The following is a 17,563-nucleotide window of genomic DNA, read 5'->3' on the forward strand; positions in this document are numbered from 1 at the left end:
CAAAAAATCTCAATTTCGGATCATATAGGTGGGTTTCAATACACAGCTATAAACCCAATGGCTTTGTTATCGACATGGATAGTTTCTCTCATGGAGGACTTAATAAAGAAATCAATCAAAAATCAAGAATCACAGTAAGTTTACTTTCTTTATTTTTTCTGGGAAAATTTCCAAAATCTTGCAATACCACTTCAAGCAGGGGTGGCCTTTTCTTTGTTGCTAATAGTCTATTTTACTCTAACTATTATGTTGTGTATTGCAATGCCAAATGTGTAGTTGCATTGAGAATGAAAATCGAATCACTTCAGGTATTCTTTTCTTTTTCCTCTTATGAGTCCGATATTGAAGTGTGTTTTAATTCAATTTTGAGTAATTAATTTTTTTTTTTAGTTTTATTATCTTTGAATCTGCTCATTTGATTTACTGGAAACGATTTTCCTGATTTTGGGTAATTAGAATTGGATTTGATCCATGGTATTTGTGGATTATGAAGCTATTGATTCAAGAACAAAGCAATCAACCTATCTTCTTTTCTTTTTTTTCTTTTTGTTCAAAATAGTGTAAATTAATTGTTTAAGATTGTAAGCCTATGAGTAATTGAAACCAAATAATCCTTGTTCTAGCCAAATATTCGTAAAATTCTCCCCCTGGTGGACTGTAAATTGAGTTTGAACTGGATTTATTGATCCCCATTTTGTTTGTTCTTATTGCATTTCTTTAGGAAAAAGGGCACTGATACAATGAGGTTTGTTACTGAGTATTGAAGAGGTTTTTAAGTTTATTCAAGTTAGAATGTATGCACATATGAAAATCTTTCTTTGTAGGGCTTCTTGAATCTCGAGACGCAAAATTTGATTTCTAGGCTATATTGCAAGGTTGTTTGGAGGGGCAATTTTATATAACTTTTTTTATTTTTTTAATAAACTGCTTACAACCCTCAATTACTAAAGTGAAATGTTTGAAGTATATTTTATAATTTTTTAATGAAGCAATTTTAGGCTCTAATTAACCTGTTAGTGCATCACTAATGAAGGTATCTCAACTTTGATTAATTACTTGTTTTATATGTTATCAAGATACTGATGCAATGATCTTGGTTTTCAAATTTCACCATCCTAATAACATGGTTTTACCCAAATTTTTTCTAGTTTATCAGGTTAAGGTAAGATCAAAATAGAGACTCTATTGTACTTACCAAAGCAAGAAGGCAGGTAATGGATAAAGATGTGAGTAAAGACATCTGAACCAATGCAAATTTGAGGTTTAGGTAAGATGTGAGTAATATTTATTTATTACTTGAAATTTTAAGGAATTTATATATTTTTTGAATGCTTTATTATTGTTGACTTAAATTGTTACATCAACATCATAATAGTTATTTCGCACATTAATGGTGAAAAACAGAAATTATTAATCAAAAAGTTTAATTGATGCATTTTGAGCGTCTTAAGATTTAATTGAGTACAACTTTTTCAAAAAAACGACCATGAATTGATATTTTTTCGAAAAAGTATTTCTTTTTTAACCCGTTTAAGGTTTTTTTTATATTTTTAAATCTTTGATGATGATCTTTTATTTCTTGTGCAGCATGGAAAGGATCTTTGAACAATATGAAAGATACTCGTATACTGAGATCCAATGTGCTACAGATGAAATTCAACAAAATGTAAACTCAACCCTCCTAAACTTCATTTTACAAATCTTTAATTTTTTTAAAACATGCTTTTTTGGTTTCATTTTGAAAGGGGATGTTCACGGATCAGACCATGAAAAATTTGAAGACACCAAATCTGTTCTACTTGTTGACTTGGGATGATTTCAATATGTTCTTTTACAGGGAAACTGGACCTAGGAACATGCAAAACTTAAAGCTAGAATGGAGACTTTACAAAGAAACCTGAAGTACCCCCCAATGGATTCAAATTTCAGATACATTCAAGGCATGCATCTTTCACTTTTACTAAAATAATTAATTATATTTCTAGGCATTACGAAGGAGAAGATATCCAGAATTTGAGTCTTAGAAAGCTTCAAAATTTGGAGCAACAACTTGATTCTTCCCTTAAACGCATAAGATCCAAAAAGGTTTAAATCACTCCAACAATATATATACAGCATTATTTTCCTTAGTGTAAAAGATTTTCATGATTTATATTTTAAATTGGTCCAATATTTTATCGTATTGATTAAAAATAGCGTCTCAACCACATAAACAATTAGGGGTGAATTCAAAAATCTTTTAAATAGACCATTTTTCATTTTTGAAGAGTCAAGTCCCCGCTTGCCTTTAAATTTGCCTCTCTAGTTAAAATTTTTTAATAAACTCAAAATTCGAATATCAAATCTTACTTTTGTACGATAAGTTATGCATGCATGCATATAATTTTGCTTATAATTCTGCAGCAACATAACTTGGCTGTTGATAATGTTTAACTTGCAGAATCAACTTATGGTTGAATCAATTTCTGAGCTTTAGAAAAAGGTATGCCATGGTTTCTCTTATAAATATCTAATTCCTGAGCTCATTTTAAATATTCTACTAAACCAAAAATGTCAAAACTTGCTTTCATTGTATTATTTTAACATATATTGTGCTCTGATTTTTTCATTATTTCTTTTTAAAGAATTCGACACCTTGTATTAAAAATATATCAGACATGATATAGGATATAATTCTCTAATAACTCTCCAAATATATGAAAAATCTCATATTCCTGTCTAATACGAATCCATGTCTTATAGTAATATCCAAATCCAAGTAGCATATATATGAAATTATGAACTTGAGCTTGCTTGATTTGTTCCATATGCAGGACAAAGCACTGCAAGAACAGAATACCAAAAACAAGAAAGATTGATATAAAGCTTTATCACTCTTATCAATCACTTACCAACTCCTTGATCATCATGTTTTCCAAAGGTAAAGTCATTGATTATATACATAAATTTCTCAAAAGATAAAAGAATACCAAAAATCTCAATATTCAGCTTGTTTTTTTTTCTTTTTCCTGTCATGAACAGACAAAAAATGTGGTGAAGATGATTATATTCTCACCTACTAGGACAAAGAAGGAGAATGGCTGATTGCAGGCGATATTCCATGGCAGTAAGAATATTTTTCCTTCCTTTTCTTGGTTCCTTACTATAGTTTTCTTATTACAAGCAACCTTTGCGAATAATAGTAATCATGGAAGGAGTACAAGAAAAAAAAAACATAAATTTATCCGGCATTTATAAACATTTGCAATCCTTTTACATTATCTTCTCATAGAAAAGAACTTTAATTAACTTAACATATTGGACTGAATTTTAAATACATACGCAAGTTAAGGTTAAAATTGAATTTATGAATAGAGTGTCTAAATTTGGATGAATTAATGTTGGTTTTGTAGAAATTTTGTTAGGAATGTGCAGCAAATGGAGATAGTTAGGAACTGGGGTTGAACATTGGAGTTTGATGGGATTTGTAGTCTACTTTTATAAGCAAAATTTACTAGTTTATACCAACTTTAGTACTTTGAATATCAATTGTTCCTTCCAATAAGTACGTAGTTTGTAAAAAAAAAAAGAAAAGAAAAGACAAAAACATGTAAAATGAGTGAAGTAGTCGTAGATATTCTAAAAAAAGTGGACTTCAACACTGTTAAATGTTCTCTTGTTGCTTTTACTAGGTTAAGAAGCGAATGAAGAAGCCTATCTATGTCTACTACCAACTGGACAATTTCTACTAGAATCATCGGAGGTATATCTTTTCTACCTTCACTATAAGTTTTGCGCTCCATTATATGCTCTATTGCATGCTGGCTGATCTTTAAAATGATGTTAAGGATATCCTCTTTTTCATTAGCAGTCATCATGCAATATTTTAACTAATTCTATTAGCATTTACCATATGCTTTTTACATGAACCCATATGAGTTTTGGGTTTTATGGAAGTTTGTATCTCTTAAATTGGAATAACAACCATCAGTATGAGTTTCTATTAATGTCCTCTAGATATGAAATCAAATTGTGTTGAATTATATTGTAAAACCACCGGAAAATGTTTGTGTCCTCTTAATATCAAACTCTAGAGTCTAGAATCCAGGCACCTCGGTGTGGATAATAGATTGTAACTAGATTTATCTATCAAAGTGACGATTTATCTGATCATTTGGTTTTGCATCCTTTAGATATTAAAGGTGCGGCAGAGGATTCAATCTCTTCAAGCTGGAAAAGCCAAGGCTTAGAACTTCTTCAAGTGGAATGTTATTTAATGTTGCATTCCATGGTCATTCACCTTAGTTGGAACTTGAATTTTATGTTATGGAAATAGGATTTTGTAGCTACCTTGTGTACTAGCTTCTTTAACCATGATGGTTAATTTTTACGAGTTTTGTAGTGTTAATTATTACGAGTTTTGTAGCTTCTATTATTTAAACATAATATTTAAATTCTAAATTTAAATTTTAGTTTTAAAGTTAAAATTTTAATAAAATTTTAATTTAATTAATATTTTTTATTTATCCTTAAAAGTATATAGTTTAAAGTTCAAATTTCAAAAATAAAACATAATATAATATTTATCATAAAAATAAATATTATTTAATAAATTTTTTTTAAAGATATGTTCTTTAGCAGCGTTTTCGGAAAAAGCACCGCTAAAGGTCATGGTTTTTAGCGGCGTTTGTAAGAAAAGCGCTGCTAAAGGTCATGATTTTTAACAGCGTTTGTAGGAAAAGCGTCGCTAAAAGTCATGGTCTTTAGCGGCTTTTGCGGGAAAAGTACCGTTAAAGGTCATGGTCTTTAGCGGCATTTTTGGGAAAGCGCCGCTAAAGGTCATGTTCTTTAGCGGCGTTTGTGGGAAAAGTGCCGCTACAGATCATGACCTTTAGCGGCGTTTTTTTCATAAACGCTACAAAATGTTAGCGGCGTTGTCTTTAGCGGCATTTTTTATGGTACTTGTAAAAGCGCCACAAATAGTTTTAGTGGCGCTTAAAAGCGCCGCTATAGGCCTAAAAAAAGCCGCTAAAAGTCAATTTTGCTGCAGTGTAGTGAGTCATAGATTCTCGAGAAAGATTTGATGGGACGAAAGTCAGTGCTGCTATTCCCATTTAAGTATCTTCTCGTGCTTCATGATCATCACTTATCCTTGACCTTGTCTATGTTAAATTATGATCAGTAATCCACCAGTAAAAACAAATAACACCCATCTTGAAATTAGTCTCAATCATTCAAGCATTATAAGTAACTAAAGAAAGAAAGATAAAAAAAATCAAATTCTCTCAGTGAATTGAAGGGTACAAGAAACGGAAAGAAGAATATGAATTTGTTATCAGTTTCAGCTAGGGAATCAAATTCAAAATGTTTTCCTAAAGAAGCATATGTTAAAAATATAGTTACTGAGTATGAAGAATGATAAACTGTAATTTATACATATTTTTACCCCATGCTTAACACATTTTATGGATGATTTTTCCTTAGAATTGGTGAGTTCGATGCTCCTAATGCTTTAATTTCATGTTTTATACTTAGGCAAACATAGGAGAGCGAAAGGAACAAGAAACGAGCCAAAAACGGAGAAAATGGGCCAAAGTACAAAATCAACACGGCCTCGACTTCCTCACACGGGCAGATCACACGGCCGTGTCAATTTGGCAGAATCGAAGCACGACTCACACGGGTAGAACACACACTCGTACCATTCTAACAGGCTCGAGCACGGCCTGAAGTAATCGCACACGAGCGTGTCCCTGCCGAGCCCAAGTTGAGTCCAATTCGGAAAAGGCTAATTTTGAGGGCTTTTAGCCATTTTAAAGCCTATAAATACACCCTAAAGGAAGAGGAAAAAGGGTGGCACAGGGAGGAAGTAAGGAATTACTCGAAGAAAGTCGATTGATCCCTCTCAGAAGCCGGATTCACCATCAAGACTAAAGATCTCCCCTCAATTTCCCTCCAGGAGTTTTAGGTTTTCTTTATGTTTTGTATTCATTATTCTTCTGAGATGTTTTCCTTTTTAGTTATGAACTAAATCCCCTAAATACCTAAGGGGAATGAAACCTAAGACGAATCTTGTTATTATTTTCTGAATTGTATGATAAATATTTGGCTTATTCTTAATTATGTGTTCTTAATTCTTGTTTTGATATTCCAGGATATTGATTCAAGTTAAGCTTTTATTCAGAAGAGGAATAGACCCTGTCTAAGAGTACAACTGTCATAATTAAGCGAAGTTGATTGCGCGCCTAGAGATAGGTGACAAGATTTTACCGAATTAGGGTGAAACCTAATAAGGGGATCCATAGATCGAGTTAATGCAACCCTAGGGTGTTAATTAGAGAAAAGTCTCAATTATTCAATCTAGGGATTAGACGTTATTAGTCTTGAATAGGGATAATAACATAACTTAGGGATCTCTACGAAACAAGTTAAATGAATAAATTGTCCGATTCGGAGTCAGAATAACAAGTGAAGTCTAGGTGGATTCTTCCTTAGATATTGTCTTAATTCAATCATTTTCCAAAAGTAATCCCTCAATTCTATTTTTTGTGAATTCTTAGTTTAGTTAATTAGTTAGTTAAAACAAACCCCCTTATTCTTACGCTAGATAATAAAAAGGCAGTCATTACTAGTACTTTTAGTTCCTTTGGGTTCGACAATCCGGTCTTGCTAAAACTATACTACTGTTCGATAGGTACACTTTCCTACATCGTGATAATAGTTAGTTTCAAGAATGATTCTTTATAAATATTTAAAACCTGTCACACAAAATCGCGATCAAGTTTTTTGCGTCGTTGCTGGGGAACTAAGATATTAGGAACGCTTAATTTTTATTACTTTAGCCATTTATTTTTCTTGCAAGTTAATTCTATTTTATTTTTATTATTATTTATTAATTTACTTTTTCTTTCTCTTGGCAAGTTTTTATAGTTTATGACTAGAAGAAACCCGTCAGGACCACTACTTTTTGATGAAGAAATCGATCGCACAGTTCGCAGAAACTAAAGAGAAATAAGGTGAAGCTTAAGATACACAAAGAATGAGAAAGAAGATGATATTCAAACCCCAACTGAGGAGATGGCTAAAAACCAAGACAATTAGCTACCTCTTGCGATACCCGTTGAACTAGCAAATCAAAATCCTGCTCCTCGTACTATGTATGATTATGCTAAACCTACTTTAACAGGAACTGAGTCAAGTATAGTTAGGCTTACTATTGCTGCGAATAATTTTGAACTAAAACCTAACACTATTCAAATGATATAGCAATTTGTTCAGTTTGATGGTTTGCAGGATGGGGATCCAAACACTCATTTGGCAAATTTCTTGGAATTCTGCGATACATTTAAAATTAATAGCGTTTCTGACGATGCCATTCGTCTTCGGTTATTCCCTTTTTCATTGAAGAAAAAAGCTAAATAGTGGTTGAACTCGTTACCACGAGGGTCAATTACTACTTGGGAACAAATGACTGAAAAATTTTTATTAAAATATTTCCCGCCGGCTAAAACAGCCAAATTACATAATGACATCTCTTCGTTTGTGCAGATGGACTTAGAAACTCTTTACGATGCATGGGAGAGATACAAGGACCAACTGCGAAGGTGTCCTCACCATGGATTACCTCTATGGTTGCAAGTTCAAACATTCTACAATGGTGTGAACCCCTCGACAAGGCAAATGATTGATGCAGCAGCCGGGGGAACCATCAACAACAAAACACCTGAAGAGGCTTACGAATTTATTGAAGAGATGTCACTGAATAACTATCAGTGGCAAGTCATGAGAACCAAGCCAACTAAAACAGCAGACGTTTATAACGTCGATTCGGTTACTATGTTGTCAAACCAGGTAAAACTTCTAAATAAAAAGATTGATGGTTTACTTGGTTCAACTCAGGTACATCCAGTAATGAAGTGCGAGACGAATGGAGGAAGAGCATGCACAGAGTATCAACCCTTCAACCCTAGCACCGAGGAGGAACAAGTCCAATATATGGGTAACAATAACCCTAGATCCCAAAATAACCCATATAGTAACACTTATAATGCAGGTTGGAGGAACCATCCCAATTTCTCGTGGGGCGGTCAAGGAAATCAAAGACTACAACATCCTCCGGGTTTTCAACAACCACTCTATCAATAGGAAAAGAAACTGAACCTTGAAGAGATACTGTCTAAATTTATCTCAGTGTCAGAAACCCGTTTTCAAAACACTGAGACAACACTTAAAAATTAACAAGCATCGATCCAAGGGCTCGAAACTCAGATAGGCTAGCTGTCCAAACTAATCTCCGAACGACCACAAGGTAGCTTGCCAAGTAATACTGAACCCAACCCAAGGGAACAGCTCAACGCGATTAATGTTCAAGATGAAGAAGGATTCGTTGAGCCTGAGCCAGAACTGAGGCAAGAAACTGTGGTGAGCAGAGGTCAAGGTGAGGTGGGTCATAATAAAAACAAATCAGTGAAATTCGAATATAAACCTCGTGTGCCATACCCCAACACGACAAGGAAAGACCACACCGATGAACAATTTGGTAAATTCCTTAAACTCTTAAAAAAATTACATATTACCTTACCGTTTATTGAAGCCTTATAGCAGATGCCAAGCGCAATGAAATTTTTAAAAGAGCTTTTAGCAAATAAGTAGAAGTTGGACGAGGCGTCGCATGTGGAGCTGAACGTAGTTTGCTCAGCTGTTCTACAGAATAAACTACCCAACAAACTAAAAGATCCAGGGATTTTTACGATTCCTTGTTTAATTGGTAGTTTAGATGTTAATAATGCATTAGGTGATTTAGGGGCTAATATTAACGTCATGCCCTACAAAATGTTCAAACAATTAGGTCTTGGGAAACCCAACCAGACTAGGATAAGCATTCAATTAGCAGATAAAACTATAAGATTTCCTAGGGGTATTATTGAAGATGTGCTAGTTAAAATTGATAAATTTATATTTCCCGTTGACTTCATTGTTCTAGACATAGAGTAGGATAGCAACACTCCTCTGATTTTAGGATGGCCTTTTTTAGCAACTGCTAAAACGATTATTGATGTTGGCACAGATGAGCTCACACTCCGTGTGAGAGACGAAACAATCACTCTTCAATCTCGCAATTATGGCAACACATCGCAAATTGAAGATGATCGTCTCAACCATTCTACTAAAACTGACAATATGGTGTAACCTACTTTGCAGGAAATGAGTCTGAAGGGAGTACATGAGCCATTCTCAAGCAGTAGTAGAGGACCTATTCATGAAGATCGAAGGCTACAAATCGAGAAGCTAGATGAATGGCGAATGCATAAATCGAAAACACACGATAAACCAAAACTATGCCAGAATGAGCTCAATACCTTCCCAAATCAACTTAAGGTTAGAGATAAAGTATTATTAGATTCCGCAGATCCTCACATTGTCATTACCAAACCGAATGAAGAAATCCCTCTTACAGTACTTAGCATTTTCCTATTTGGTACAGTCGAGGTAAGTCATCCCAAGTTCGGCACTTTTAAGGTAAACAACACCCGTCTAAAACCTTATTTTGATGAGAATGATAGTAGGAATGAGGAGTATAAACTCCTCGAACCACCATGACCATTCAATAGAGAGGTAAATTGAGCTTAGATTATAAATAAGTGCTTCTCGGGAGGTAACCAGAGCACTAACTGTATTAACCTCTTTAAATTTTAGTGTTTAACATCTAACTTACTAATAGAACTCTTGAATACAGGTTTACCACACAGACACAGCCAAGCATACGGGTGTGCTTAGGGCCGTGTGAAAACAGGGCAAAGATTTCCCTAAAACGGGCTATGATAAATCACCACGGCCGTGTGACATGGCCGTGGGCGAACATGCCAAAACAACACGGGCGTGCGACATGCCCGTGCATTGAAACCTTGGCCAAACCTGTTAAATTAACACGGGTGTGCGACACGCCCGTACCAAGCAACACCCTGGTCGAACCTGTTAAATTACCACGGGCATGGGACTACATACACAGGAGTGAGAGAAGCGAACAACGCCCAAGTAACACGGGCGTGGGACAATTGTCAGATGCACCCAAATTTAAAATTCGCGAATCACACTGGCTGAAATTGGGGAACACGGGCGTGTTACCTGGCCGCGTGCCCCAAAATCTATAAATAGGCTGTACTATTTGTAACGCCCCCACACCCGAGACCGTCGCCGGAGTCGAGTATGAGGTGTTACTAAGCTTAGTTTAACATTTTTAGAACTTTGAATTATTTGTTTCTACATTCACAGCTTTTAAGCTACTTGCATCACAGTCACAAGAAAAATCATATCTCGAGTTACAAAACTCGAAATTAAGATCCGTAAATTTTCCTGAATCTAGACTCATAAAACTATCTACTAATTTTTTCTAGAATTTTGGTTGGGCCAATTAGTATAGTTTATTAGTTAAAGTTACCCTGTTTCAAGACTCGACTGGTCTGACCTCTGTTTACTATGAACCACATTTCTCTCCGTACAAAATTCATATGACTATGAGGTTTGTTTATAATAAAACTAGACTCAATAAGGATTCTGAGGATATAAAATACACCACCTAATTATATCTTTACAATTTATGGTGAATTTCTAAAGTAGGAACAGGGGATTCAGAAACTGCTATGACTCTGTTTCACTAAAATTAAAATATCTTCTAACATATACTTCCTTTACTTGTTTCATTTGTTTCATGTGAAACTAGACAAATTTGATATGTATTTCACCACCAAATTCAATTTCTATGATTTTTAGTAAATTTTCAAACTCGCGTTAGTGTTGTCATGGTATTCTGCTTATGGTAAATTTCATCCTTTTATGAGTTTTTATGCACTAAGTATCTTAATAGTTTTCCTTAACATCAAACATAATCTAAACTAACCATTTTCATAATTTATCATTTTCAAGCATTTCCTCAACCATTTCACAACCATACCATAAGATCATTTACACAAAATGGGTATATTGCTATACATGCCATACTTAAATTTACAAGCCATTTACCAAAAATCTTCGGATAGTGTGGTGAGCCTTCGACCTATCCCGACTCTTGAGTGGCTTGTCCAAAACTACAATGAGTAAGAAGGAGGAGTAAGCATAAATGCTTAGTAAGTTCATATGCAAATAATAAGTAACATAACAAACAGTTATACCAGTCAACATAAGTTCATATGCAAATAATAAGTAACATAACAAACAGTTATACCACCAACATTAGCATACATCACTAAAACACATATCACATTTTTAATCATTCTTCATCATCTTATTACCTTATCGTGGTTGTATCAATACTCAACCCGAGGGTTAAATACATACCTGTCCAAAATATCCATTTCATATCACTTACCAATACGTCTCTTTGCATCTCAAATTTTCCTCCATTTGAGTAGAACTTTACCGTTGAACACATCGAATATAATTCGGATACATGGATAACTTGCACATAAGTGCCACATATTCAATCAAGCAATCATGTAACCCGCCCATAAGCGAACTCGGACTCAACTCAACGAGCTCGGGCGTTCGCATCCATAAGTGAACTCGGACTCAACTCAACGAGCTCGGATGCCTAGTTACATTTCACGAACTCGGACTCAACTCAACGAGTTCGGACATTCGCATCCATAAGTGAACTCGGACTCAACTCAACGAGTTCGGATGCTCAACCATCCTAGTGACATGTCACTTGTATCCTAATCTATTCCTAAGGTTCAAACGGGCTTTTCCTCGAACACTTATCCTTGCCGTCTTCCGTAGAATGCCAAATCAATACTCGGTAACAATTATATTTAACAAGTAGTTCACATAATTTACATATTATTTGAAATTAACCACAAAGCATACATTTCATAATAAAATTCAGCATAACATATAATTAACATCAATAACTTAAAATAACCATTATGCTACATTATTTACACATGAACTTACCTTGGTACCAAAATACAAAGATTTTGCAATTTAGTCCACAATCTTTTCTTTTCCTCGATTGAGGTCGATTCCACGTCTTTCTTGATCTAAAATAACACATTTAGCTTATTTAATACTCACATTATCAAATTAATCCTTAACTCAAATTTTGGCAAAATTACAATTTTACCCCTAAACTTTTGCATATTTACATTTTTGCCCCTAGGCTCTGGATTAAACTTTATTCCTTATTCTTATGTTTTACAACATGCTGATCACTTTTCTCTTCTATGGCAACATCAAATTCTCACTCTAACATGTACTTGTGACTATTAGGTATTTTTACCGATTAAGCCCTTTACTCGTTTTGCTTAAAATCGAGTAGTACAAGTTGTCTAACATAATTTAAAACTTCATATTCTATCATAAAACATCAAAATACACAAATTTCACCTATGGGTATTTTTCCAAATATAAACCCTAGGTTAAATTATTGCTAACATAAGCTTTATCGAGTTAATGGATCTCAAAACGTAAAAATCATTAAAACGGGCTTGGAATCACTTACTATGGAGCTTGGAAGCTTGAAACAAACCCTAGCTATGGAGAACCCTTGAAATTTCGGCCTAATGAAGAAGATGGACAAAATTGGCTTTTAATTTTGTTTTAATTCATTTTAATAACTAAATGACCAAAATACCCTTACTACTAAACTTTCCAAAATTCCTTCCATGTCCTAATTTTGTCCATGAACTTAAAATTGGTAAAATTGCTATTTAAGACCTCCTCATTAATATTCCAAAACAATTTCATACTAAAACTTCTAGAATGCAAGTTTTGCAACTTATTCGATTTAGTCCCTACTTTCAATTTAAGCACTTTAGGCATAGAATTTCATCACGAAATTTTCACACAATCATGCAATCATATCATAAACATCAAAATCATTGTAAAATAATTATTTCTATCTCGGATTTGTGGTCACGAAACCACTACTCCGATTAAGCCCTAATTTAGGATATTACAACTCTCCCCCCCTTTTAAAGATTTTCGTTCTCGAAAATCTTACCGGTAAACAGGTGTGGGTATTGGTTTCTCATAGTTTCTTCAGTTTCCCATGTAGTCTCTTCTACCCCATGCTTTTGCCACAACACTTTCACAAGTGCAACACTTTTATTTCTTAGTTGTTTGACTTCTCGAGCTAAAATCTTAATCGGTTCTTCTTCATAAGTCATATCGTCGCAGTTCAATTTCTGTCGGTGAAATTATACGTGAAGGATCTGAACGATACCGACGTAACATAGATACGTGAAACACATCATGAATCTTTTCTAATTCGGGTGGTAAAGCTAGCCGATATGCTACCGGTCCAACTTTTTCAATTATTTCATACGGTCCAATAAAACGCGGACTTAACTTGCCCTTTCGTCCAAATCTAAGGACTTTCTTCCATGGAGACACTTTCAAAATACCTTATCACCAACTTGAAACTCAATGTCCTTTCGCTTTAGGTCCGCATAAGATTTCGTCTATCTCAAGCGACTTTCAAACAATCTCAATTATCTTCACTTTTCTTCGCTTCTTTTATTAAATCAACTCCATAAATCTGATTTTCCTTGAGTTCACCAATACAAAGGCGTTCGACACTTGCGACCATACAATGCTTCATAAGGTGCCATTTTCAAGCTCGTCGATAGCTATTGTTGTAAGCAAATTCTACCAACGGCAAATATCTTTCCCAACTTCCTTGAAATTCCAATACACAACATCGAGCATGTCTTCAAGAATCAATTACTCTCTCGATTGTCCATCGGTTTGTGGATGAAAAGCAAGATCGAAATTTAACTTCACCTAACGCGTCTTACAACTTTTGCCAAAACCGCGAGGTAAACCTTGGATCTCTATCTAAAATAATCGATAATGGTATTCCGTAATCTAACAATTTCTTTAATATACAGTTCAGCCAACTTGTTAAGAGAATAATTAGACGCATCGGGGATAAAATGAGCCGACTTAGTTAATCATTAACTATTACCCAGATGGCATCTTTCTTTCCGGAGTCAATGGCAATCTGAAACAAAATCCATAGTAATCCGATCCCATTTCCATTCAGAACCATAATAGGTGGAGTAATCCTCAAGGTACTTGGTGTTCAGCTTTCACCTGTTGACAAATTAAGCATTTGGACACAAACTCTGATATATCTCTTTTCATTCCATTCCACCAATACATTTTCTTCAAGTCATTATACATTTTCGTACTACCCGGATGAATCGAGAAATAACCACTATGTGCTTCCTGTAGGATCTTTTGAATCAATTCCTCATTCTTCGATACACAAATCCGATCTTTAAACATTAAGCACCCATCAGAACCAATTCTGAAATCTGATCCCGTATCAGCTTCACACTGTTTTCTTTTGGCTAGCAAATCTTGATCATTTTTCCGAGTTTCAAATCTCTTGTAAAAACATTGGTTTTGCTCTTAACTCGCTAGAATCGAACCATCATTTGACACTTTCAACCGAGTGTTCATAACTCTCAAAGCAAACAACAACTTTCGCTCAAAGCATCAAGAACCACATTCGCTTTTCGGGATGATAATCAATAACAAGCTCGTAATCTTTCAACAACTCCAACCATCTTCGTTGTCTCAAATTCAAGTCTTTTGTGACATCAAGTACTTAAGACTTTTGTGGTTGGTATATACCCGACATTTTCACCATACAAATAATGTCGCCAAATTTTCAAAGCAAACACCACCGCAGACCAATTCCAAATCGTGAGTAGGATAATTCCTCTCATGAGGTTTTAACCGCCTCAAGCATATGCCACCACTTTTCCTTCTTGCATGAGCACACACCCCAAACCATTTAGAGAAGCATCACTATACACCACAAATTCTTTACGATTCGGGCTGTACTAACACTGGTGCCTCTGTTAATAACTTTTTCAATTCTTCAAAACTCATTGACATTCTTCCGTCCATTCAAATTTAACATCCTTTCGAGTAATCTAGTTATAGGAGCAGCAATTATAGAAAATCCATTTACAAACCGCCGATAATACCCAGCTAGCCCCAAGAAACTTCTAACTTCGCCACGTTTTTGGTGGTTTCCAATCAATAATGGCTGAAATTTTACTAGGATCAACCCGTATACCATCACCGAAACAATATGACCCAAAAATCCAACTTCCTGAGCCAAAATTCACTTTTACTAAACTTAGCATACAAATGCTTATCTCTCAAAGTTTGCAAATCGTCCTCAAATGCTCAAAGATGTTCATCTCATCTTTTGAATAAATTAAAATATCATCTATAAACACCACAACAAATTTGTCCAAGTATGGCGAAATATGCGATTCATTAAATCCATAAACACAGCAGAGCATTTGTCAATCCGAATGGCATAACTAAAATTCATAATGACCATACCTTGTTCTAAAAGCGCTTTAGGTACATCCGACTCCTTTACCCGCAGCTTGGTAATACCCAGATCTCAAGTCAATCTTTGAAAACCATGTCGCTCCTTTTAGTGATCAAACAAATCATCAATTCTAAGACAACAGATACTTGTTTTGATTGTCACCTTGTTTAACCGCCGATAATCAACACATAATCTCATAGAACCATCCTTCTTTTCACAAATAACACGGAGCACCCAAGGTGAAAAACTTCGGTCTCACAAAGCCTTTATCACCAACTCTTGCAATCTGCGACTTTAATTCTTTCAACTCTGTTGGTGCCATTCTATATGAAGCAATCGAGATCGGAGCTGTTCCGGTATCAAATCAATACCAAATTCTACTTCCACACTGGAGGCAAACCCGCAATTCTTCCGAAATACGTCATAAATTCACACACAACCCAAGACTGATTCAACTTTCTTTTCAACTTCTTTTGTATTAATTACATACGCCAAATAAGCTTCATAACCCTTTCTCGATATCTTTGAGCCGACATTGAAGAAATCACACTAGGCAATGCCTCGATTTATCTGATTCAACCCGCAGAGTTTCACCATTTCCACACTTTAATTCTATAACCTTTTCTTTGCAATTTACTATAGCATCATGCAATGTCAACCAATCCATACCCAAAATAACATCAAATTCATCAAACGGCAACAACATCAAGTCGGTAGGAAAGTAATGATCCCGAATCATTAAAGGACATTTCTTACATACTTTATCAACAAATACACATTTGCCTAACGGATTCGACACTCTAATCATAAATTCGTATTCTCAACGGTATATTCATACTAGACACCAATTTCATGCACACATATGAATGAGTAGAACCGGATCAATCAAAGCAATAACATTAACATTATAGAGAGAAAATGTACCGGTAATCACATCAGGTGAGGAAGCATCTTCACGCGCTTTAATAGCATAAGTTCTAGCCGAGCCCTTCCTTCAGGTCTAACCGGTGCATCTCTGGCTACATTCTTACCGCTTGTTTCACTTCCAACTTTTCTCGGATACCTTCCCCTCGAGTCTGCACCACTAGCTTTTACATTCTGAAATTTTTCTTTCTCACTCTCTCTCAAGCGCCTCTAATAAAATGATCCAGAGAACCACATCGAAAACATTCATTTGCTCGCATGCACCAAAATGATTTCTACCACACCGCCGCACTTCGGGTTTAACAAATCTCGTATTTCCCATACTAGCCGCAGAAGTAGTCTGAGATTTAAGACCCACATTTCGCTTCTTAAAATTTCCATATGATTGCCCAAATGAAACTTGGGAACGAGGATTCATATTTCTTGACTTTCCGGTTTGTTTGTGAGGGTGCATTACTCATTGGTCTTTTCTTCCAATTTCGTGTTTGATTCTACCTTTTCTTTTCCTTCATAATTCCTCACCTTGCAAGCTCGATCGACAAGTACCACCATTTCTTTTAGTTCAAGGATCCCAACAAATACCTTAATGTCTTCGTTAAGCCCGTCTTCAAATCGTCGGCACATCTTGGCTTCAGAGGAACATATTCCCCGCATACTTACTTAATCGAACAAACTCTCTTTCATATTCGAGACTGTCATATTACCTTGCTTCACTTAAGAAACTCTTTACATTTCGATCAATAAATCTTTCACTAATATATTTCTTCCAAACTCTTCTTGAAAGAATTCCCGTTACCCTCTCTTTCGGTACCACCAAATCAAAGTCTTCCACCAATTATAGGCTGAATCTCTCAACAAAGATGTAGCACATTTCAAACATTCTTCGGTGTACAAGATAATTCATCAAATACCGGATAGAATTTTTAAGCGAACTCGCTTTCTCTGCATCATCATCAATATTTGCTCTAAATTCTTCAGCCCCTTGTTTACTTAATTCTATCAACGGAGTTCTGTGAAATTTTATCATATCCACTCCTTGAGGCATTGGAGGCATAGGTTGAGGAATTGGGGAAGGTGGGGAGGTCGACGCGTTGGGTTCGTCGAACGAACTCAAGGTACCATGCACTCATCATTTGGAGAAAGGCTTCCGATCCCTTTCCCTCCTCCCCGACCAACAAGAGGGGTGGGTTTTCAGTCGGCGCTGCTCCATCACCGAGTGGCGCATTACTCAGACTTCATCTCGCCACACTGGATCGGGATCCATTTACTATATAAAAAATTTTCATTTAAAAACGCGTCAAGTCG

General features: G+C 35.3%; 1 non-coding gene across 1 annotated transcript; it reads right to left on the reverse strand.

Annotated features, from left to right (window-relative positions):
* Positions 1 to 7,495: 7,495 nt before the first annotated feature.
* On the reverse strand, positions 7,496 to 7,601 carry LOC128283273 (small nucleolar RNA R71). The gene has a single exon (XR_008273614.1). It is a non-coding gene; the product is annotated as a small nucleolar RNA R71 (small nucleolar RNA).
* Positions 7,602 to 17,563: the final 9,962 nt, after the last annotated feature.

The sequence above is a fragment of the Gossypium arboreum genome, chromosome 10, assembly GCF_025698485.1.
Source record: "Gossypium arboreum isolate Shixiya-1 chromosome 10, ASM2569848v2, whole genome shotgun sequence".
NCBI classification, from domain to species: domain Eukaryota; kingdom Viridiplantae; phylum Streptophyta; class Magnoliopsida; order Malvales; family Malvaceae; genus Gossypium; species Gossypium arboreum.